Here is a 23,429-nt window from a genome sequence, read left to right as displayed (position 1 = left end):
GGGGGAGGTCATTTAGATTATTAGCTGGATTGTTAAGAGGCAATTAAGTAGTATTTTAAGCTTACCTTTAGATTTTTAGAGTTCGCCAACGGCTTCCCCGCTGCTTGGGGATCACGTCAGGTAAGGAGGACGGGTGTTGTGTCAGCATGGGATGATTTCTAAACTTGATAGCTGCAAATGGTCGATAAAAGCTCCCATTTCATAGATGATCACTTTCCAAGGCTGCAATGAGCAAGGTGTGGATGGAGAGCAAGATCGACCCTCCCCTTTAAGAACTGGTCGGCGCCAGTGTGTCTGTGTTCTATTGCTGACTGACATCACATGAGCTTCGCCAGCGCTCTGAGGTAGCGCCTCGCTCCTCGGCGTTAGCGCCTTAAGAGAGGTGTGTAGTGCCTGATTTAGCGCTCCAATCACCTCCAGGGGCGATAGAAGCCAAGTTTGCAGTCGGAGGCGATAATTAGCGCCAGACGCTAAACTTTGCGTCCAGCCGATAATTGCGTCCCAAATGGGGCGATACCGAATTTCTCCCCCATAATGTTATTCATTCTTGAGGGGAGCGTATTTTCACTTGTGGGTACTTTAGCCCTCCAATCGACCTATCTATCGTACAATGTAAAGAATAGTTCATCATCTACAAATGCTGAAGTTTTCTCCCAATACATCAATGCTACCCACTGGTTAGCAAATTGTGAAGTTTAATAAGTGGTATTAAATAAATCACAGTAGATAAGTAATAATCACTGTTGGCACCTTAACAAGTCAGAAATGATCCTCTTGACCCTGTAGAAAACAAACTTTTTACCAGTACAACTGTGCTAATTAGAAACTTCAGAACCGTGACTGGAAAACCTACCAGAAAGGGCCATTTTGCTGATGCTGAAGTCAGTCTGACTGGAAGTAGTACTGGCCTGAGGTCAACACTATTCATCTCTGGTACACACACCAAAATCCGCAAAGAAGAAAGCAAGCCTTGAAAGAGCTCATCTGCACGGTCAATGCCATGTCCACTCCTACTGATGCTGGCAGAATGTCAGGAAAGATTCTGTGATGCAAAAAAAAAACATAAGCAGAAATTAATATTGTTTTCCTCCCCTCCTCCCATGTGTATGACTTGACAGTGAATGTTAGCAACTTATTTGACCATATGGAATATCACAGGTGAGCCTGATCCAATCCTCACTTAATGTGCACTCATGTACAATTCCAGCAGAGGTCAGCAGATGCAGATCAGGAGCAGAAACCATCACTAATGTTCACCTCCTTAACCTAGGGAGCTGAGGCCAATTTCTAAATCAGTTGTAGATCAGAGATAAACCTATCACTTCCTGGTCAATATAGCTCAGCAACTCATTGGATAAGGTTATTAAGAGCAGAAGGTAGGGTATCAAAAACTAGCTTTAAATCACCTGGTCTAGAAAATTGTGAGGGCATGACAGAAGCTGAAATTAATGTGCCTGCCAGTGACTCTGGTAAGTGTCTTCCCTCTTTTCGTATGGTCTTCTTGCACCTTACTGGATAAGACGTGCAGTCTGGAATAAGACTTAAAGAACATGCTGTCCCCTATCATGACCTACTTGATAGATAATGGCCGGAATTTTCCTTACCTTGGCAGGTCCAGTGCAGGCAGTGGCCATGTCGGGTCACGACCCTGCTGCTAGCTCCATCCCGCTGTAGAAAATTAACTTACCTTAATGTGGCCTATTAAGCCCATCCAGCACGTTACCCGGCCCGATGAGATGGAGCGGGTCTGGTGACGTCATTCATGATGCGTTTTAAGCCGGGATCCTTAAAGGGACCATGGCCACATTCATTTTAATGTTTAATCTAACATAGTGGATGTTGAATCTTTACTGTACAATAATATAATAAAAGTTATCTATGAGTAACAAAGAAATATTTAAATAAAATTATCATTAAGTAATATGATGCCATCTACAAATATGATCAAGAACATAATTAAGAAAGTACATTAATTGGGAAGTTATTGGTGCTTTAGCCACAAATCTATAGACGTTTGTATCAGTAACTTGTACAAATAAAAGATGTGTGTGTATAGGTAATACATAAAAGTAAGCAGATTTTAATTGTAATTGTAAAGGGGTGGATTTACAATCTTGTGCAAGTTCAGCAGAAGAGCTGCGGAATCCCTGACAAACAGTATAAGTGGTGCTTACAATCTGCTTCTGGGATTTCTGTAGCTCTTCCATTGAAGTTAACAATGGACAAGTGAAAGAACCTCTGCAGGAATTCACCCTAAAGTCTCAGACTGAAAAATTAAATTAGTCATATTCAGGGACTGAAAGCAAATTGAACCAGTGGAATGAGTGATGAGAATGAAATTGTTACAATTGATGACTTGATTTAATGTGTAACTGGACAATCACAGTATACTGTCAGAAAAACCTGACCAGAAACAACACAAAAATGTATTTAAATAGTATATGTCAATTTTTACAGTGCAGGTCAATTCAATGCAATTACTGTTGTGTTGGAAGGCAGTAGCTGAGAATGGCCAGTGATAAATGTATTTTCCTCACCATCCAGGATAGCACTTATATCCCTTCAGGAATTTCTGAATTAACATTAACCAGTAGCTTTTCAAGTAGAACAGAATCGCCATCAATCTGTTAGCTGATGTAATCAACATGTTTTTATTTTGGTTTGTTTTCCATGCTGTCAAGTAATCAGCTGGAGCAATGGCCATGGAACTCACGCCTCAGGTTGACAGACGTGGTTTCCGAGCTGTGTGAATCTTGTGGCCATGCAGGGAAATCTAAAAAGTAGGGAGAAAAAGGCTTTTAAGTGCCTGTAAACTACCTCATAATGATTTCAATTGGGACCCCCGCTGCCGCAGGTCGGGTCAGTTCCACAATGACAGACACGCCTGGGGGAAAGGCACGTGGGAGCGAGTTGACAGTGGGTTCCTGACCCGCTGTCAAAAATAACAACTTTCCCACCCGACCCGCCACCGATCTCGCCCGCTACCACCCCGGAACATTCTGCCCATTATCTGCTTCACATGGGTTCGGGTGGGATGGAGAGTGATAGAAGATTTGAGGTTAGGATCAGATCAGCCATGATCTTATTGAATGGTGGAGCAGGCTCGAGGGGCCGATTGGCCTACTCCTGCTCCTATTTCTTATGTTCTTATGTTCTTATGTACTTATACATTAGCAACATAGTAATTAATTATGTATAGTTTTTTCTCCCACAGAACAGCCTGAATCATGCAGACTCCAGAGGATCATTGCATCATACAACGCACCATAAGACACTCACCCAACTAACACCACGCATGAGGCACCGCACAGCTTTACAGCCATCCGAACCTCTATATCTTAGTGACTCACCATGGAAGTGGTGAAATTCCACTTACTGCAGAAACTACAGATAGTTTGTGGAAGACACTGAGGGGTGCCTATGTCTCTGACCCAAGACTCAAATGGAGGAGGTGGTAGATAAGAAGATCAACTTCAAATCAAGGATGGTGGCGCACCTGCGCCATATGCAAGATGTTGTGGCCATCATACACACTGTTGGTGTAAGAGGCTGAGGATAGAGGCATCCATCTCCCAGATGAGTTTCTCCATGCTGGAGATGAATATTTGCATCCCAGAAATGAATACCTCCTGTACAGCATCTTTACCTTTTCACTTGTTTCAAGAATTTTTACCCTGGGTCAGTTTTATTCTCCTCATCATTTTGAGGCCATTAAACCTTTCTTGTACGTTTCTCCATACCACTTGATCTTGGAAATTACATGGGCATTTTGTTGCCCATATATTTTAGATATATCACTTTTAGAGAGAAACATTCTTTTTTCCTTTCAATAAATTCTTTCACCAAAATGTAATGGTCTTGCTGTTTGACAGCTTACACCATTCCAAAAGGTTTTGCACTTGATTTTGCTTCTGTTACCACCAGTGGATATTAAGTCTGAGTCATTAAGAGTCAAGTGGTTCATTTCCAGTTGGTAAGCTATTTAATTTGCATGATCAGAATATTCCATCTAATGTTTCATTAGATAGTTTAACTTACCAATAGTGTTAAACTTACATATATAAAAGTGTAAATTAAGCATTAACAGTTGGGTGGTAAATGGCTAATTTCCCCATTGTTAAGCTGTATACCAATAGGGTAAATGATCTTGTTTCTGCCTGCTTAGGCTCCACTGTAGCATTGCCTTTCCTTACAGAGAATAACTAATCTTAGATTTAAGATGGATAATGATGGAAATGCTAGCGAGACTACTCTCAAAATGTCTTCTGATTAGTCACTTAACCAAGTATCAAATTAGTATTTAGGTGCATTACCCATTCAAAGGGGGATACATCTATTGTGGGTGTCAACTAGAGTGTTTGCAGTGATAGGCCCAGCAAGCTAGTAGCTCTATCTTTCACTATCTTAAGACTTCTGCAGAGGCAGAATCCATCATCTTCATTTGAAGTGTATGACAAGACTTTAGAGTCTATTGTGCCAAAAGGTATGACTAAGGATCGATGCAATGAAGAGTCTGGCATCTAGGACAACAAAAATATCTGCAGCCATCAGTTCCAAGAAGCTGAGGGGAGCTTTGGTTGTCATCCTGTATCCTGCCCTAAAGCCTGCCAATTATTTCAGGATGTTCAGGAAACATTGTTGTGGCAGAGACACTTGGCCTGGGGCAGTTTGAAACCTGGCACCTATGCAACTAATGTACTGGCAGGATTCCAAATGGATTTCTTCAGGTTTTCTGGGATGGCTAATTGATTTAAGACTTCTCCTCATGATAGAAAAAATCAAGATGGCCATGACTGTCTGTAGAACAAATCTCTTTGCTTCCTTTCTGATAGTGTGTTCTTGCAATCCAGTCAACTAGACAGTCTGTATTTTTCCAAGCTATTAATACATATATGGGAATCCCGTACTCATAGGAACTTGGCACGTGCTGGAGTTTGGAATACTCTACAAGACAGGGTCATGTACTGATAGCAGATGCCTACTATGTATCTGAGAAATCTCTATGAAGAGGACATGTTACAAGTACAGTACAATATTAATAGAATGTATGTTTTACAAGCTCTTCAAAGGAAGATCAAAGAAAAACAACTCCAGTGGCTCAAGTAATATGTTCCATTGTAGTCCTCTCCTATAGGACATATGACCAGATGGATCTTTGCTTTTTGATGCTATAAGGATCTGCCTTTCAGTTAATGAAAAGTATAAGCTAGCTAATTTTTATTCCTATAAATAGGAGGCCCACGAAGCTCTACATAAATTCCCAGAGTGATTGAATGTCCATGACATATGATTATTTATCCATAGAATGGATCTTCCTTTTAATATTTGGACATTTGCGAATGTTAAGCCACAGGATTAACATCTTGAGGATGCTATATATCCTGTTAGGAGGAGCAAGCTCAAATGCTAGGTGGCCCTTTTTTGATCCTACTTTCTTGTTATTTCGTCCTCCTAGTAGATTATTGCCCAATTGCTATTTGTTAGTGTGGGAAGGGAAGGGAAATAACAAAGTATGACTTTTCATTTTTCATGTGAGGAAATATGTTGCCTTTACAAACCAGATCTTCTCCTTTAGCCACTGGAGTTGTTTTTCTTTGATCTTCCTTTGAAGAGCTTGTAAAACATGCATTCTATTAATATTGTAATGTAAAGCATCGTTTATCAAACTGGCGTCCATGGAATCTAGGAGATCTGCAAATGGATCCCATGGGATCTAAAATGTCATCAAGTTTCTGTTCATCTGGGGCTGAGTATGCCATGCGCTGTGAGAGGTTTCTCAAGAATTCTGTAAATTATCTTATTTTTTTCTATATCTGTTAATTTAGTAGTACATTATTTCTGTAGCTAAAATCAAAATCAAATATTTCCTGCCTACCTCCATCAATTTTGTGGCGGATCTGAGGTGGGAGTGGAAAATTACATAGGGACATACTCAACTATATCCCCATCTACTGCTGTTACCCACCCTCGCCAACCCCCCTCCCCCCGACCACCATTTTCCACTCCCAAGGTATACTGCAGCATAAACCCGCCCTCAGTCTGATGTGTTACCAGGCTAAGGCCAGGGAACCTGCTTCTAAAATGACCCCAAACCTGGAATATCAGCCTAGGCCAAGGAAGCATCTCTGTGGTGGGAGGCAGCCTTGCCTCTATTCTCGCCCACCTCAACTATTTAAAGGACCCAGCGATTTGGAATAGATTCAATTGGGCCAATTTTAAACTAACCCGCCCATTGGGAAACTGATGGGATTGGGTGCAATGCTGGTTTTACACCTCACCTGATTTTACTTTCCATTGAAGTCAATGGAGTGTAATATTGAGCGAGTGTAAAACCAGTGTTCCGCCCGATCCCATGGTTAAAATTACTCCCAATATCTTGCAGAATCAACCGTTGGGATTCTTGCTGCACTGCAATTACAACAACTATGTTTTGCTTTGAGCAGTAGATACTTTGGAATTTAGGACAAGAGTTCCCCGGGAGTCAATATTTGGAGGTCTCTGGAGCTGTCAATGTTTTTAGCGATCCCTCACACAGAAACGTTTTGAAAACCATTGATTAAAAGCAAAGCAACAATTGTTACTGTTTATTACAGGAAAGACCTTCCTGAAATTATAGAGATTTTAAAATTAAGGCTTGCGATAAATTACAATTATTTTGATATGAATTTATACACCTTACAATTAGAATGGTATATCTTAGGTTTGGGAGGCAAGAGAGATGCTGAGCCATAGAGAAAAATATATTCTTTCACACACTTAGAGAACCAATGCTAATATGACAAAGAAAAGGAACTGAAGATGGTCACATGACTGTAACTAGAAAAAAATCTTAAAGGGACAGCATGCTGTTGGATCACAGCTCTCACTTACAGTATGCAAAGATAGCTGAAGAAAAAAATTGCTAAGACATCCATAGTGCTGGTGCCTCTAGGTAAAGGGTGGCAGTGAACTAATTATATTTAAATCATCAACCACTACAAAGGAAAACTGAAAAATTGATATTTGGATCAGGATTTTGTACATCAGCATAATGCCGTGATTAGGGATTCTACACATTGTTCAATGCATTGGACTTCTATGAGTGGATTAGACATACCTTACTCTGGAGTTGATTGTAATAGTTCTCTACCCTATAATGATGGTTAATATTTCCATTCTATTAATGTTCTTACAAAATCTTAGACAGCTTAGGGTAGAGTGTATTTTAAGATGAAAAACTTATTATGTTAAAGAGTATGACATCACACTTTTAAATAATCATTACTGAATGCAAATCAACCATTAAAAATAATTCAAAATAATTTTATAACTAAGACCCATAAAAATAACCAAATGCAGTTTTCAATAATTGATCATTGAGGCTCTTTCCTCCATAACTCACTCATCTCATGGAGCTTATGATTTGTAAATCTTCCAAACGTGTAATACAAGCAAAATAATCACTCACTGTCAGTGAATTGCACTATGTAGAGATTATTGGATAAATGGGCGTATTTGCAAGAAATAATAAGGCAGATTCATCGACTGGGTACTTCTGTAAGGCATGGCACTTAAAGGACTACTGGTTGGCAAATAGCAGGCCCACAACCCCTGATTTTACATCCATTAATTTAAACAGGCCTGCGATTTCCTGACCAGCACTGCCTGCGAGCACTGTTCATCGCTAGGAGCATCTGATTAGGGAATCAACTCTTTTATCAGTTAAAGGGTCAGAGAAAGTCATAAAATGGGAGATTGAAACTTGAATGGTTTTTGGTTAAGATGAGAATTGAAAAGAATCACTCCCAGAAGTCTGGTGGGGTCAATTATGCAACTCCATTGCAGTGGCAGTAGCACTGTTGCACATTGATAGCTGGAGCACCAGTAGCAGGCTGAGCCGACTTCACATCATTTCATGAGGTCAGCTCTTTTAAGTCATAACGCCACAGCCTGTGTAGACTGGCTGATGCACAGGGAACACATGGAGTCAAACAGCAGGATATTGGAGAAAGAAGCTCTTAAAATGGTGCTCTTATTCTTAAAACCGGGCTGCACATTTCACAGAATAAAGTTTTTGTCATAATATTTTACCATAGCAGCAAGGAGAGTGAGGAACAGGATGGCTCCTTTTGAGGATGCAACTTTGGAGGTCTTGTTGCAAGAGGTGCTTCAGAGAAGGGTGGTTGTCTTTGCTGCTGAGGGCCAGCCCCCAATTAAGACCAATTTTGTAATGTCTGATTAGAGATGGCTGACTGTAAATTCTGACACCTATGCACATAGGTCATGGGAAAAGGTGAAGAAGAGATTTTCTGGACTCAGGAAGGTTGCCAAGGTAAGTGTTCTTTCACCTTGCCTTACAATAAATGCCAACAGCAATCCACTCTCACCAATGTGCAACTTCATAGAGGTAGCATGTAACTAACTGCAGCAATCTTCACTTCATTGGCACATGCCCATGTTGCTGCAGGGCACACTTGTTGCTGGAACAGAAATATGTTTCTAATATTGCACATAAATCTTAGAAGCTGGGACACCGTGCACTGGCAACAATGGACTCACATTATGGACTGGTAGGCTGGGCACTTGGGTGACACTGGGGTGATATCTTCACCGCCTTAGTGGTAACCTGGCAAAGCAGATCACTCGATATTTATAGAACCCGCCCAATTTTCATTTATTGAAATCAATGGAATGAAACTCAGATGAGTTCTATAAAGGACAGGCAATCCACTCTGCCGGATCACAGCCCAGGTGGTGAAGATAAAAATCTACTCCACTGTCCCTGTTATTTCAACATATGTCCATTTTGTATCCTGTTTATAGGAAAAAGCTGCACAAAAGAGGCAGGAGCATATCCAGACTGGACAGGGACCTCCCAACCTATACCAATTGTTTCCCTATGAGGACGGTACCCTTCAAGTTCTGTAGCTAGAGATTGTGGAAGGAGTAGGGAGGGTGGGTCAGAAGTCTCCCCCAAGTTCAGGGCTAATACTACCCTTTTCTTACTCTTTCTCCTCCTACTCACTCATTTCCTGACAGTTATATACTGCACTGCTGCAGCATAACACACAAAGGGGGTAATTTTAACTTTGGGTGAGAGTGTAAAATGTTGTGAATTGTTACAGTGTCTCCTGTGGAGCATACATGCTGCAGCCACAGTATATTGGTAGTGGAGGATAGGATATTCAGTCCAATGGCAGGGGCACAAAGCAAGCAAACTGCTCAGTCCTGGATGGTGTCAGGCTTCTTGAATGTTGTTGCAGTTATGCCCATCCAAGTAAACGGTGAGTATTCCATCACACTCCTGACTTGAACCTTATAGATGATGGACAGGCTTTGAGGGATCAGGAAGTGAGCCACGTATTGCAGTGTCTCAGCCTCAGCCCTGCTCTTGTAGCATGGTGTTGATATAGCTGATCCAGTTCAGCTTCTGGTAAAGGGTTACTTCTAAGATGTTGATGGTGAGGGACTCAGTAACAATGGTGCTGTTGAAGGTCTTGGTTTTTCTTGCTCAAGATGGTCGTTACCTGGCACTATGTGGTGTGACTCTTACCTGCCACTTGTTAGCTCTGGCCTGGATGTTTTCTGGGTCCCGTTGCAGGCTGGCATGGGCTGCCTCATTATCAGTGAACGGAGTTAGCCCTGTGGAATCATCAGTGAACAGCCCATTCCTGGCCTTATGATGGAAGGAAGATGCTAGATCTGTTCTTAGTCTGTGACTTGTAGGTTGGTGAGGATGAGGTCAAGTAAGTTATTTCCACATGTTGGTTCCCTCACTTGGGCTGTTGCAAACCCAGTCAATTTCCTTCAGCTTCCCCAATAAATGTTCTAACTGTGGTTCTAAAGACTTTGGGCTCCAATTCAGGGTGGTTTCTCTTCTCAGAATTCAACATTTTTGGGGAACCGGATTGATTTAGGCATAATTTAGAGTTCCAACAATCTCGTTACTGCCCAATCGCCCAACGGTCTTCTTCCAGACAGATCACTTCACATGCTTATGGAATGCCCAGGTGCAGGGGAAATGGCAGGAGCCAGAATGGGTGATGGTGCTGTCTTTCAGGGCAGTCGAACATCTACACCCTCAAACCACCCCACTCCATGGACTGTGCATGTGGCAGAAAACATGTAGGATCAGGCAGCCCTGCAACTGTTAATGTAACAAAGCTAATAGCTGGTCTATTCTCTGATTGAGCTCAAAGAGATAGAGGCTCCCACAAAGACAAACCCCTCAGTCACCTCACTGACTCCTGCCATGAGGGGAGCATGAGATTAGGATCCAGAGCCTTTATACCATATAAGTCTTGTTCTTGTGAGTGGCAAAAGAGGGTGCACTGGCCCACAGTGCACATTCAGCTGTGCTGGCAGCTCAGAGGGCGGTCTGTGCCAAATTTTGCAAGGGGAGCCCTTCCCTCTAATTTAAATAGGTTATTGGTACAAAAGAAATTTGCACAGGGAACCTCAGCTATAGCACAATTGGCTGGGGAGCATAAAATCCAGTGAGTTAACAGCTGCAACTGGCTTTAAGGGGAAAGTTGTGGTGGTGGCAGAAAAGTGGACTAAATGTTCGCATTGACACACGTGGACAACACTGTTCTCTTTGATGCGAAGGGTTAATTGTTCTGCTGTCGGAGGAGTGCCAAACGAGGGTGGCCCTCTTTGGGGCTGAGTGCCAACTTCCAGTAAAAACACAGTTATAAGCTGCATGACGAGAGGTTGTTGACTGAGTCAGTGTAGTCACAGCCGCTTACCGAGCTGCGAATGAGCAATGAGTTTGCTACTAGCAGGAGGAAGGGAAAGGTAAGTGAGCTCCCGACTATTACACATATTTATTGTGGGGTTCATCAAGCATGGCACAAACCTAGGTTGGGAACTACCACAGCCTCTGGAAGCACCATTTTAGGCAAAGGGATGCTCGGGCTTGCAGCTCAAGAATCCACTCTGCTATTAGGAGTTCTTCAGTGGGTTTGGGAGCCATGGATGCAGAATTCAAAGAACCATCGCCCCAAGTGTTTCTTTGCTTTCAAAAATTGCACACATAATGAGGGCTGCTACCTGGATAATGGCATTAATATGCGCAATATTGTCTCTGTAATCAGATACCATGAACATGACTTGAATGCAAACCATTGTTGTTGGTCCAAGGAGTTTATCTGAAGAGCCTTGATGCCCACATGGGTACGACCTGTAACAACTTACAATCAAAGGAACCTTGTCACCCACTGAAAGGTCTATGTTCTATCTGGTTAATGCCGCCTTCGTTCCACACAAAAGTGACAACAGTGTTTCCCCTTGCAAACCTAGCATTTGCCACTTGCTTGCTGCATATGTGAACTACAGACTGATGTGGCAGAAGCCTACTAGTTGATGTAGAAGAGTCTGGTACCATCAAAGCTTAATGCCACAGTAAACTTCACTTCTATAGGAAAAGCCATCTGTTTCAGATGCTCTCTACAAGTTATTCATCAGCAGATGATACAATTCTGTGAAATTCCTCTGTCTGTTATTTTAATGGAGGGGTTAACCCATTTACAATAAGTTATAAACTTGACAGAAGTGTGTTATACATTTGTACAGCAGCAAGTGCTCACAGTCATTTTCAGGCTAACGTGCCTTAAAATTAGCCTCCGAGAAAGAATACCAACAACACCACTGCCAGTTTTCTCATATTCCACTTCATCCATTTTTCTGATCTCTCGGAATGAGACGACCAATTCAATATCAACTGGTATCATATTGTGGGTTATTTTATTTGGTGGTCCCATCACTGGGTTGGGATTGCCCCAAGATCAATTCACACAGACTCTAGCAGAGGGAACTCAGCTTATTGTCGTCAAAGATTTAAGTGTGCCATTTAGTGTCACAAAGTTTCTGGGATAGATTGTGATCTTGTGCAATAGTGTGAAGTGGGTGACAACGAATCGGCAGCCAGTCTCCTGCTTTTTATTTCCATTAAAGTCAGATGCAAACAAAAATGGAGAGAGATGTAAAATGAACTGCCAACTTGCTATCACCCACATTACACTATAGCACAAAGTCAAGATCTACCCCTCTGAGTTTTGATTACCCTGAATGGACACTGAATAATGATGCTCTCATAAATGATCTTCCTCTACTGGGAACTGACGGAGAATGCCAACATAATTCTAAGTGTCTTGACAACCTGCTGAATGTAATTTTCTAATTGCACAAAGCCTTCTATCCAGAGCATAGGCTCTGCCTTGTATTGTGCTGGCATTCTAATCTATTGAAATATATATATAATATTTAAAGAGATAGTGATGTCTCCTGATTGGTTTGGGACAAATACTGCACTCGGATCTCCTGTATGATATCAGCAGAGTGCATCTGATTCTAATTCACTTTAAGGTAATATCTGTCTCCTATGCTGTAAGGAACAACCCTTAAACTGCAGATTTTTCAAGCGCAGAATTAACATAATTATTTGGGACGCAAAGTTTTCATTGAAAGTACTTCCCTTACAATTACTTTCCCTTTTAATTAACACCAACTAAGAAGATTAAATTTGTGGAGAAAGGAAGTTTAACACTTTTATGTTTCACTGCAAGCACAGTCTTTGTTACCATGATGTAAATAATGTGGTGCATTTAGTTGATATTTTCTTTTAGAAGTACACTTTGAAAGTCATTTCTAAGTTTTGGCTCCCTAAATAATAATAATGAAGAAAGGGTTTAAATCCATGTTAATTTGCATCTTTGATCCATTCAAAAATACAGCTACCAGACTAATATTATGCATCTGCTCACAGGATCACAAGGATTTTACAAATTCAAAATTCAGGTGGCTACTAGAACCATTATAGTTCTTACCTATCATAAAAAATAATTGCAGTGCAATGTTTAAAGCCTATATGTGTCTAAATTGTTAGAGTAACATCTGTGAATCTCACCAGAAAGTTGATTCAGACTTTAACAGATCATAATTGGTGCCATGTAATGACTACTGAATAAAAACCTAATTAAGAAATAAAAGGAGCAACTTCTAAAGGCTGTAAATATTTCAATGTAATAGGAGCTACATTTATGTCTAATCTCTCAAGAAAACAAAATCTTATACATATTTTAACCAGTCCATTGTTTTGGCACCCAGGGTGCATCATAATTCCATCGCAGAGACAAAATAAATGTTTAATGGATTGCTCGGGAGCATGCCTTTCTACTTTTTACATTTTAAATAAAATCACATATGTCTTTTACATAAAACATATTTTTGGAGAGTAAATAGAGCCAGGTCGCTCTCCTGAGTTAAGCTGTATTTGACAGATTGCACCCATGCTGTGGCTGAAGATTTAGCTCAAAAAATGAACACAGTATTCCAGGATTTGGTGGATCGTTGATCAAACCAGGACATTGTGAGGATTTTATGTGCTGACACTCTTAACCATTTGATTGCCAAGTTACCTTTTCAATTTCTAAAACACTGATATTTGAATCTCTTTTTATAGATCTAATATTATCTAATACTGAATATTATAAAGGAAACAGGAATGAATAAATAACACGCAGAACAAGCTAGTCCCAGAACAAACTTGTATCAGCTTAAAACCAGAATAAGCTTAACCTTTGTTAATTTTTAAATTGCATTTGAAGAGAGCATCCCATTTTTAAAAAAGAGTTCAAACAACTGAAAATAATTCAGGTTAATGCTTTTTTAAAATTCTGTGCATTTCTACTGATATTGGGAAAAAATATTTTGTTGATACTATTGCTCCCGAGTGTATAAGAGTGTTGAATTAATACAAGGGGAAGGTTTCCTCTGTGTACCATGTGGAGAAAAATCAAAACAGGTTCTTTATAAGCACATTTATGATTTGGCTACAGACATAAACAAGACTAACATTTTTATAGAGCCAGTTCAGATGCTGGGCATGAGAAGATCTTGAACACTGGACTGTTCTAGTACTGTGTCTTGATGTATAGCAACTATAAAATGAAATGTGAAAATGCGAAAAAAAATACACCAACTCTCTCAAACCATTTCAGTTTCTCCTCCCAGGTAATTCTCTCAATCATAGAGTCATAGAGTCATAGAGTCATAGAGTTTTACAGCGCAGAAAGAGGCCCTTCGGCCCATCGTGTCTGCGCCGTCCATCAATCCCTGTCCAGTCTAATCCCATTTTCCAGCATTTGGTCCATAGCCTTGTATGCAATGGCATTTCAAGTGCCCATCCAACTGCTTCTTGAATGTTGTGAGGGTTCCTGCCTCTACCACCCTTTCAGGCAGTGAGTTCCAGCTTCCAACCACCCTCTGGGTGAAAAAGTTCCTCCTCAAATCCCCCCTAAATCTCCTGCCCCTTACCCTGAATCTATGCCCCCTTGTTATTGACCCCCCTACTAAGGGGAAAAGTTCCTCTTTATCTACCCTATCTATGCCCCTCATCATTTTGTACACCTCAATCAGGTCCCCCCTCAGCCTTCTTTGCTCCAAGGAAAACAACCCCAGCCTGTTTAGTCTTTCTTCATAGCTGAGGCGCTTCATCCCAGGTAACATCCTGGTGAATCTTCTCTGCACCCTCTCCAAAGCAATCACATCCTTCCTATAGTGTGGTGACCAGAACTGCACACAGTACTCCAGCTGTGGCCTCACCAGCGTTTTGTACAGCTCCATCATAACCTCCCTGCTCTTATATTCTATGCCTCTGCTAATGAAGGCAAGTATCCCATATGCCTTTTTAACCACCTTATCAACCTGTTCCGCTGCCTTCGGGGATCTATGTACATGTACACCAAGGTCCCTCTGACCCTCTGTACTTCCTAGGGTCCTACCACTCATTGTGTATTCCCTTGCCTTATTTGTCCGTCCAAAATGCATCACCTCGCACTTTTCCAGGTTAAATTCCATTTGCCACTTTTCCGCCCATCTGACCAACCCGTTAATATCGTCCTGTAGCCTGAGGCTTTCCTCCTCGCAATTTACCACCCCACCAATTTTCGTGTCATCCGCAAACTTACTGATCATACCTTTTACATTCTCATCCAAATCATTAATGTAGATCACAAACAGCAAGGGACCCAGCACCGATCCCTGAGGTACCCCACTGGACACAGGCTTCCAGTCACAAAAGCAACCTTCGACCATCACCCTCTGCCTCCTGCCACTCAGCCAGTTTAGGATCCAACGCGCCAAGGCCCCCTGGATCCCATGGGCTCTTACCTTCTTGACCAGTCTCCTATGCGGGACTTTGTCAAAAGCCTTACTGAAGTCCATGTAAACCACATCCACAGCATTTCCCTCACCCACCCCCCTAGTCATGTCATCAATGCTCCCCGTTTCCACAAAAATATTTCTCCCAAAAATAAAAAAACAAGAAAGATTGTCAAAAAATTTTGAGTGTTGGATTTTTAACACTACCAACATTTCTTCTTTATACCTGTAAAAAATTACTGTTACCTGCATTCCCGATTTTAATCACTCCCCCACTGGTGGCCGTGCTTTTAGCTGCCTAGACCCTAAGCTCTGGAATTACCTCCCTAAGCCTCTCCGCCTCGCGACCCCTCTCTCCTCCTTTAAGACGCTCCTTAAAACCTACCTCTTTGACCAAGCTTTTGGTCATCTGTCCTAATATCTCCTTATGTGGCTCGGTGTCAAATTTTGTTTGATAATCACTCCTGTGAAGCACTTTGAGATGTTTTACGATGTTAAAGGTGCTATATAAATACAAGTTGTTGCTGTTGTACTATCGTTTTTAAATGTTTTCTCTTTTAAATATAGATATTTTGTTTGTTATGTAAGAGAGAAATGTCTGGGTTTAATTTGTACTTTTATCGAAGTTGCATTCTGATTGAGAGAATTACACAAAGGGTGGTAGAAGTTTGGAACTCTCTTCTGCAAACGGCAATTGATGCTGGATCAATTGTTAATTTTAAATCGGAAATTCATAGCTTTTTGTCAACTAAAGGTATTAAGGGATAGGGGTCAAAGGTGGGTATATGGAGTTAGGTCGCAGATCAGCCATGATCTCACTGAATGGCGGAACAGGCTCGAGGGACTAAATGGCCGATTCCTGGTCCTATGTTCCTATTTTGGGCACTATTTTAAAGTTCTAATCAGCAGACAGCCGATTTCATAATTTGTTGTGCCACACGAATGAGCAGCAGAATATTAAAACTAAAATGAATATATAAACCCCAATTTTGTGACACTGTCCTGGGAGAAAATGTAAAAGTTCAGTGGATCCAGGAGAAGTGCCAAGGTAAGCATGCCTGCCATTCTATGCACAATTGCTATTCGCCCATAGAAGGCATGGTAGAAATATAAATGTTAAGCTGCTGCATCCTCAGGGACAGAGCATGGATATAACCATTGCCCCTTTTCTCTACACTCTTTCATTGCACAAGAACTGACCTCATTACAGCCTTGGTCCAAACATGGACAAAAGAGCTGAATTCCAGAGGTGAGGTGAGAGTGACTGCCCTTGACAAAGAGTCATAGGCCTAGAAATTCATTGACGCCACTTTTGGGGCGCTAAAGTGGGGCGTCCGCTAAAGTTTGCGTCCGCCCCCAAATCTAGGCCACTTCTCCGATATTCATTAGCTTCGCCCTACTAGTTCGGGCGAGCGCTAAAACTGCTGTTGGACGCCTCTCTTTGGGCGCTAAGCCGGAGGTGGTGATCGATAGCGCCGAGGCCGGGCGCAGCGCAGGTGCGGCCATCTCGTGACTGACAGCAGACACCCTGGCGCTGGCCAGCTCTTAAGGGGGAAGGGTCGACTGTGTCTGCTGCCACGCCCTGGATAGTGGAGCCCTCCAGCTAGGCCTGAACACTGCTGCTGGACCCGTGAACGTGCGCAGCGCTTCTCAGAGCGTGATCTGAGTGTGCTGCTTGCTGCTGTGGAGAAGAGGCGCCATGTTTTGTACCCGGACAATGGCAAGAAGGCGACGGTCCGCGTCTACAGGAGAGCCTGGAGGCATGTCGCCAGCAAGCTGTCAGCCAACAGCGACGTCCCCAGGACTGGTGCCCAATGTCGCAAAAAGTTAAATGACCTCACACGCATTGTCAGGGTGAGTACCCTTTCCAATGACCTCCTCATCCTTGCATGTGCACCTCACATTATGGGCAAAGGGACCTGAAAGCTCTAATGGCCAGCCTTCATCCAGCAGCTATGGCACAGGCATGAGCATCAATTGCACATTCTGCACTGAACACACTGGCCAGGCTATTCCACCATGGGAGGCAGTGCACAGCAGATCATGGCGACACACTGGCCAGGCTATTCCACCATGGGAGGCAGTGCACACCAGATCATGGCGACACACTGGCCAGGCTATTCCACCATGGGAGGCAGTGCACACAAGATCACGGCGACACACTGTACTTAGAGGCCGTCCTTTCTCTTGCAGGCCAAGCTAGCGAATAATCGCAAGAGCCGGACTGCGACCGGGGGAGGACGACCCCATATCCAGCCACTCACCGACCTGCAACATCGCGTGGAGCGCCTCATGGGTCGCCGGGTGATTGGGCCCGTTGCATGTGGAGATGCCGACCCTGTTCTGGGAAGCAATGGTAAGGACATCACCTTTTGCACCTCTCTCGTCCCACTTGCGCATCAGATCTACATCCTTTGCCACTGTCCGACCAATGCGCTGAATGCCACCACTCATGCATCCCGCACTGACGCCCTCTCCTCACTCTAAAGCTACTCTTGTGCCTTCCTGCTTTCAGATGGTCAAGAGGAGGTCCCTCAACTTGCCAGTGACAGACCCTCCAAGGAGGAGCAGGAGGAGGAGCAAGAGGAAGGCGGCCCATCAGGGGAACCCTCAGCCGCGGCCACCCAGGCCAATGTAGGGGACACGTCTTCCGTGGAGGGCAGCGTGGCGGAAGTGTCGAAGGGGAGGGGAGCTCCTGGGACCTGCGTGCTGCAGAAAGGCGGGAGGGGGGTGGAAGCTTGGCGGCCTTCTCCCCAGAGGGGGGATGCGTCGGAGGGGAGTCCAATTGCTGGGCCCAGCGGCCTCCAGCAACGCAGGAAGGGTCGGCCAGCTCGGCAGCCTTCTCCCCAGAGGAAGAGTCCGGCCTCCAGTCAGGAGATGCTCTTCGCCGAGGAGATGGAACGCCTCGAAGACTTGTCCGCGGACTCGGAGCGCCGGCACACGAAGCTCATGGCGGCAGTGGCACGGTTGCCTGAGTCCATCGATTCCCTCTCTCGGAGTGTGGCCGAGTTCGGGCCCTTAGAGGCCACCAGTCGGGCGGAATACCGGGCAGATCTTTCAGCGACTGGCCAGGTGATTAGTGGTGCCGTCCAGTCACTGGCTGCTCTGCTGCGGTCAGTGAACAGGTCAACACGGGCACTCACTGCTGCCACACTCGCTGTGTCAGCCAGGCATCGCCAGGGCACCTGGCGCGCTGCAGCAGCACATCGGTCTGTCCCTCGGCAGATTGGTGCGCATGCTGCAGTGCTGGCCCAGGCGAGTGCCAGTGTCTCAGGCGACCAGCGAGCGCCTGCCATCCGCCAGCTTGCCGCCATTCCTCCAGCCGCCACTGCCACTCCCCCAGTGGAGCTGCCAGGAGCTGCTGCAGTGACTGATGCTGGCCAGCCACAGCTGCAGCAATCAACAGCCGGCCGCTCAACGCCCAGACCTCGACTAGGCCGACCCCCAAGGGCATCTGCCGTCACGACATGTGCCCCTCAGGAGCCTGCCCCCAGCCTTGCAGCAGCCAATGGCCTTACTTTGAGGCGGAGCAGCAGGGCGGGCAGGGGCCACCCAAAGATGACCAAGGCATCGCCCTAGTGGGCCAAATAGTCGAATGTGTGGCCATTTGTGTTTGTTTCTTGAGGCCGAGAATTGGATGTTTGTTTTTTGAAGGCCGATGATGTGATGTTTGTTTTGGACGAAGGCCGAGAATGACGGCCATTTTAGTTGCCCTATTTTGTTAATCCTCCCCAGGTTGTGGGAGCGAGTAATGTGTTTGAGTGTTTTTTGTGGGTTTCCTCTGTTTTTGGTTTTCATGTGGGAAGGGCCCAGAGTTTGTACAATAAAGCATTTTATTTATTCACATTGTCCATGTTTGATCTTTGAAGTGTTTGTTGCCTTAACCGGCTGAGGGCTTGCGGAGTGGCTGCAATCATGTTCTATCATTGGCACAAGCCATGCCCTGACAGGGGGCCTAGAAGTGACGTTCAATAAGCCGACGACGGGCGGCCCTTGGACCTTGTGCGTCCCTCCTGGGCTGGTACTCCTCGTCCTCGTCGTCCTCATGCTCCTCCTGCTCCTCCTCCTGAGGTGGTGGTCCAACGTGAGGTGGCAGTGCCTGAGTCCTGCGGATAGCCAGGTTGTGCAGCATGCAGCAAACGACGACGAATTGGGAGACTCGATCCTGCGAATACTGGAGGGCTCCCCCGGAGCGGTCGAGACAGCGGAACCATTGCTTGAGCACGCCGATTGTTTGTTCTATGAGGTTCCTCGTCGCTTGATGGCTCTCGTTGTATGCCTCTTCAGCAGGGGTCGTGGGCGCGCGGAGCGGGGTCATGAGCCAGGTACACAAAGGATAGCCTTTGTCCCCGATAAGCCATCCTCTTGGGGGAGGCTGTGCCTGGAACATGTCAGCCACAGTTGTCTGTCGCAGGATAAAGGCATCGTGGCTGCTGCCTGGAAAGCGGGCATTGACAGCTAGGATGCGCTGCCTGTGGTCACACACCAGCTGTACATTGAGGGAATGGTAGCCCTTCCGGTTGCGGTAATCCTCGGCATGCTCAAGAGGTGCCCGCAAAGCCACATGCGTGCAGTCGATGGCGCCCTGCACCATGGGGAAGCCCGCTATTCTTGCAAACCCCACTGCACGCTGCTGCTGCTTGTCCAGGGTCATGGGGAAGGAGATGAATTGATGTCTCCTTCTGAAAAGGGCTTCGGTCACCTGGCGGATGCAGCAATGCACGACGAACTGGGAGATGTTAGCGATGTCCCCAGTAGCGGATTGGAAGGAGCCGGAGGCATAGAAGTTGAGAGCCACCGTCACCTTCACTGCCACCGACAGAGACGTCCTGCGCATCAGCTGTGGCTGCAGATCTCTCTGAAGCAGCCGGCAGATGTCTGCAACCACCTCCCTTCGGAATCGCAGCCTCCTAACACACATCGCGGCAGACATGGTCAGATAGGAGGTCTGCTGGCGGTATACCCTGCGTGGGTAAGGCCTCAGTTGGCGACGCCTGTTGCCCCCTCTGCGTCTAGCCAGGGCTGCCACTCTCTCACGGCGTCTGTAAGCCCTTCTGGCATAAGGCTGAAATTCAGCGTTGCCACCCAATGCAGCCCCCATTATATGCTGGCAAACACTGAGCTCTGAATGAAGGCTAAGATAATTGGTAAGCTCTGGCCTGAGCCAAAAATACCTGTCCAAGTGTTGGTCCAAACCAGTAAACTCTCCTCCTTGGTCTCTGTCCAAAAAACCGTTTCACAAGAGTGAATGCTGCAAAATGGCTGGCCTTTATACTGCTGAGTAAGTGCCCTTTAATTAGCGCTCCCCCTGGCCCGGCTGGCCTGTGTACCGTTCCACTTCACAGTCGCTCGGGACGCCCGGCGCACAATGGGCCGGCGCGAGTGAAGTTCCGGTTTGGGGCGCACAAAGGGCGTTGCACTATTATATGACGTCATGATCTGCGCGCGCAGCAGGGCGCGCTAAGACTTTGCGCCGGCGCTAAATGTGTCCTGAAGTTGGGGAGAGGCGCAGATCGCGCTGCGCCCGGGCGATAAGCACCTAGTGCTCGAGATCTACTCCCCCTAAGGCGCAAACGGCTGGCGCGCCCAACTGAATTTCTAGGTCAGAGAGTCATAACGGCACAGCAGGAGGCCATTCGGCCCATCGAGTCTGTGCCGGCTCTCTGTAGAGCAATCCAGTCAGTCCCATTTCCCTGCTCTATCCCCGTAGCCCTGCAAGTTTATTTCCCTCAAGTGCCTATCCAGTCTTCCCTTGAAAACATTGAGTGTCTCCATTTCCACCACTTCCATTGGCAGCGAATTCCAGGTCATCACCACTCGCTACGTAAAAAAGTTTTTCCCCACATCCCCCCTGTATCTTTTGCCCAAAACCTTAAATCTGTGTCCCCTAGTCATTGTACCATCAACTAGTGGGAACAGCCATTCCCCGTCTAGCCTATCCAAACCCGTCGTAATCTTGTAGACCTCTATGAAATCACCCTTCAACCTCCTTTGCTCTAATGAAAACAAATCCAGCTTCTCCAACCTGTCCTTGTAGCTAAGATCCCCCTCCTCCGGAACCATTGTGGTAAATCTCCTCTGCACCCTCTCAAGGGCCTTCACATCCTTCCTAAAGTGTGGTGACCAGAACTGGACGCAATACCCCAGTTGTGGCCTAACCAGCACTTTATAAAGGTTCAGCATAACTTCTCTACTTTTGTACTCAATACCTCTATTTATGAAGCACAAGATTCCATATGCTTTGTTAACCACTCTCTCAATATGTCCTGCCTCCTTCAGGGACCTATGCACATTAACTCCCAGGTCACTCTGTCCCTGCACACGCTTTAAAACTGAGCCATTGAGTGTTTATTGTCTCTCCCTGTTCCTTCTACCAAAATGCATCACCTCACACTTCTCTGTATTAAATTCCATCTGCCACTTGTCTGCCCATTCTGCTAGCCTTTCTATGTCCTGTTGCAATCAATTGGTATCATCATCACTGTTTGCCACACCCCCAAGTTTGATGTCATCGGCAAATTTAGAAATTCTACTCTGTATTCCAATATCCAGGTCATTTATATATATCAAAAAAAGCAGTGGCCCCAGCACTGACCCTTGGGGAACACCACTGTCTACCATCCTCCAGTCTGAAAAACAGCCATTTACCACAACTCGCTGTTTTCTGTCCTTAAGCCAATTCCTTATCCAAGCTGCCACTGACCCACCTATTCCATGAGCCTCAATTTTGTTAACCAGCCTTCTATCTGGTACTTTGTCAAACGCCTTCCGAAAATCCATGTAGACAACATCCATTGCAGTCCCTTCATCAATCCTCTCTGTTACTTCATCAAAAAATTGAATTAGATTAGTCAAATACGATCTGCCTTTTACAAATCCGTGTTGGCTCTCCTTACTTAGCTTAACCTCTCCAAGTGCCCATTAATTTTTTCCTTGATTATTGTTTCTAAAACTTTACCCACCACTGATGTTAAACTGACCGGCCTGTAGTTACTAGGATTGTCCTTACACTCTTTCTTGAAAAATGGTGTCACATTTGCCACTTTCCAATCCTCAGGCACCTCCCCCGCATCTAGGGAAGATTAGAAAATTATGGCAAGCACTTCCGCTATCTCCTCCCCCAATTCCCTTAACAACCTGCGATGCAAGCCATCTGGACCAGGCGACTTGTCCACTCTAAGCATACCCAGCCTTTCTAGTACATCCTGTCTATCAATTTTCACCCCTTCCATTGCTTCTACCTTTTCCACTTCTACTAATATTTTGTCAGCATCCACCTCCTTAGTAAACAGTGATGCAAAGTACTCATTGCATATTCTAGTCTTGCCCTGCGCCTCAAAGCATTTATCACCTTCTTTGGGGGAATTTTACCAGTGCTCAGGGGGGCGGGTTTGGAGGCGGGACTGCTGGCAAAATTGCAAAGATTGACAGTCCCGAACCCGCTGTCAACCCGCCTCCATACAATCTTCCCAAGTGTCGGGTCCCCGATATGGGCAGAGACCCGCCACCTTGCAGCAGGAAGAGGATTATAGGCACTTAACTGCTTATTAACAGGTAGTTAACAGGCAGTTAAGAGGCTTTTTCAGTTTTGACAGGTGGACTGCAGGCTTCCCGACATTCGGACACCACACCAGGGTAAGTGTGGCATGCTGTGAGTCTACTGTAAGGTTTGTGCATTGATGACAGCTGCAGAAGTGGTGTGAAGGATCCAATGGTACACTGGTGAGTTTCAGAGGTAAGAAAATGTTGGGGAAATCTTTTTTAATGTATTTAGACTTTTCTGTAGGTAACAAGGTTTGAAGTGTTTTTGTAGTCCCACCTCATTGGGAGAATCTCTCTCACTAGTGACAGATCGCTTCTTAAACCTCACCTGCAGTTGCCATCTGTTTTATCCTAAGGAGAGAGTCACTGGAGAGCGTGGGTGAAAGGGCTCTCCTTTGTACAGTGATTGTCAGTGTTTTCCGCACCCCAACTGCCGTCATCTGACACTGGCTTTCTCTTAATTGGCTAACAAGCCCGCAGAGCGGGCTTAACAATGCCAATTGACGCAAAACAGCGTCTTTGCGTCGGACGTTGTTGGGGGTGGGATTGGAACCCGGAAGGCAGCAGTCCCGCTCCCAACTCGCACCAAAAGGTCTCTAATAGGCCCCACCCTGCCTCTTACTACCCGCTTACTGTTCACATTGGACCAAGACCTTGCTCTGTCAAGCCCGTGTGGTAGCTGGTGTGCAACGGCCACCCCACGTTAAAAGAATTCACGCACAGGCATCTTCCACTCTTTAAAATGA

At 45.1% G+C, this 23,429-nt stretch overlaps 1 long non-coding RNA gene across 2 annotated transcripts in view; it reads right to left on the bottom strand.

Annotated features, from left to right (window-relative positions):
- Nucleotides 1–405: 405 nt before the first annotated feature.
- LOC147116529 (uncharacterized) overlaps nt 406–23,429 on the bottom strand; it is a 172,047-nt gene continuing 149,023 nt past the window's right edge. For both annotated transcript variants that reach the window (XR_015078830.1, XR_015078832.1), the window contains one exon: nt 406–1,042. This is a non-coding gene — a long non-coding RNA (uncharacterized LOC147116529). The remainder of the gene's footprint in view (nt 1,043–23,429) is intronic.

This window comes from Somniosus microcephalus, chromosome 6, assembly GCF_052327205.1.
Source record: "Somniosus microcephalus isolate GS21.2 chromosome 6, FLI_Smic_1.0, whole genome shotgun sequence".
In the NCBI taxonomy this organism is placed as follows: Eukaryota; Metazoa; Chordata; class Chondrichthyes; order Squaliformes; family Somniosidae; genus Somniosus; species Somniosus microcephalus.
This window is presented reverse-complemented; position numbering and strand designations above follow the sequence as displayed.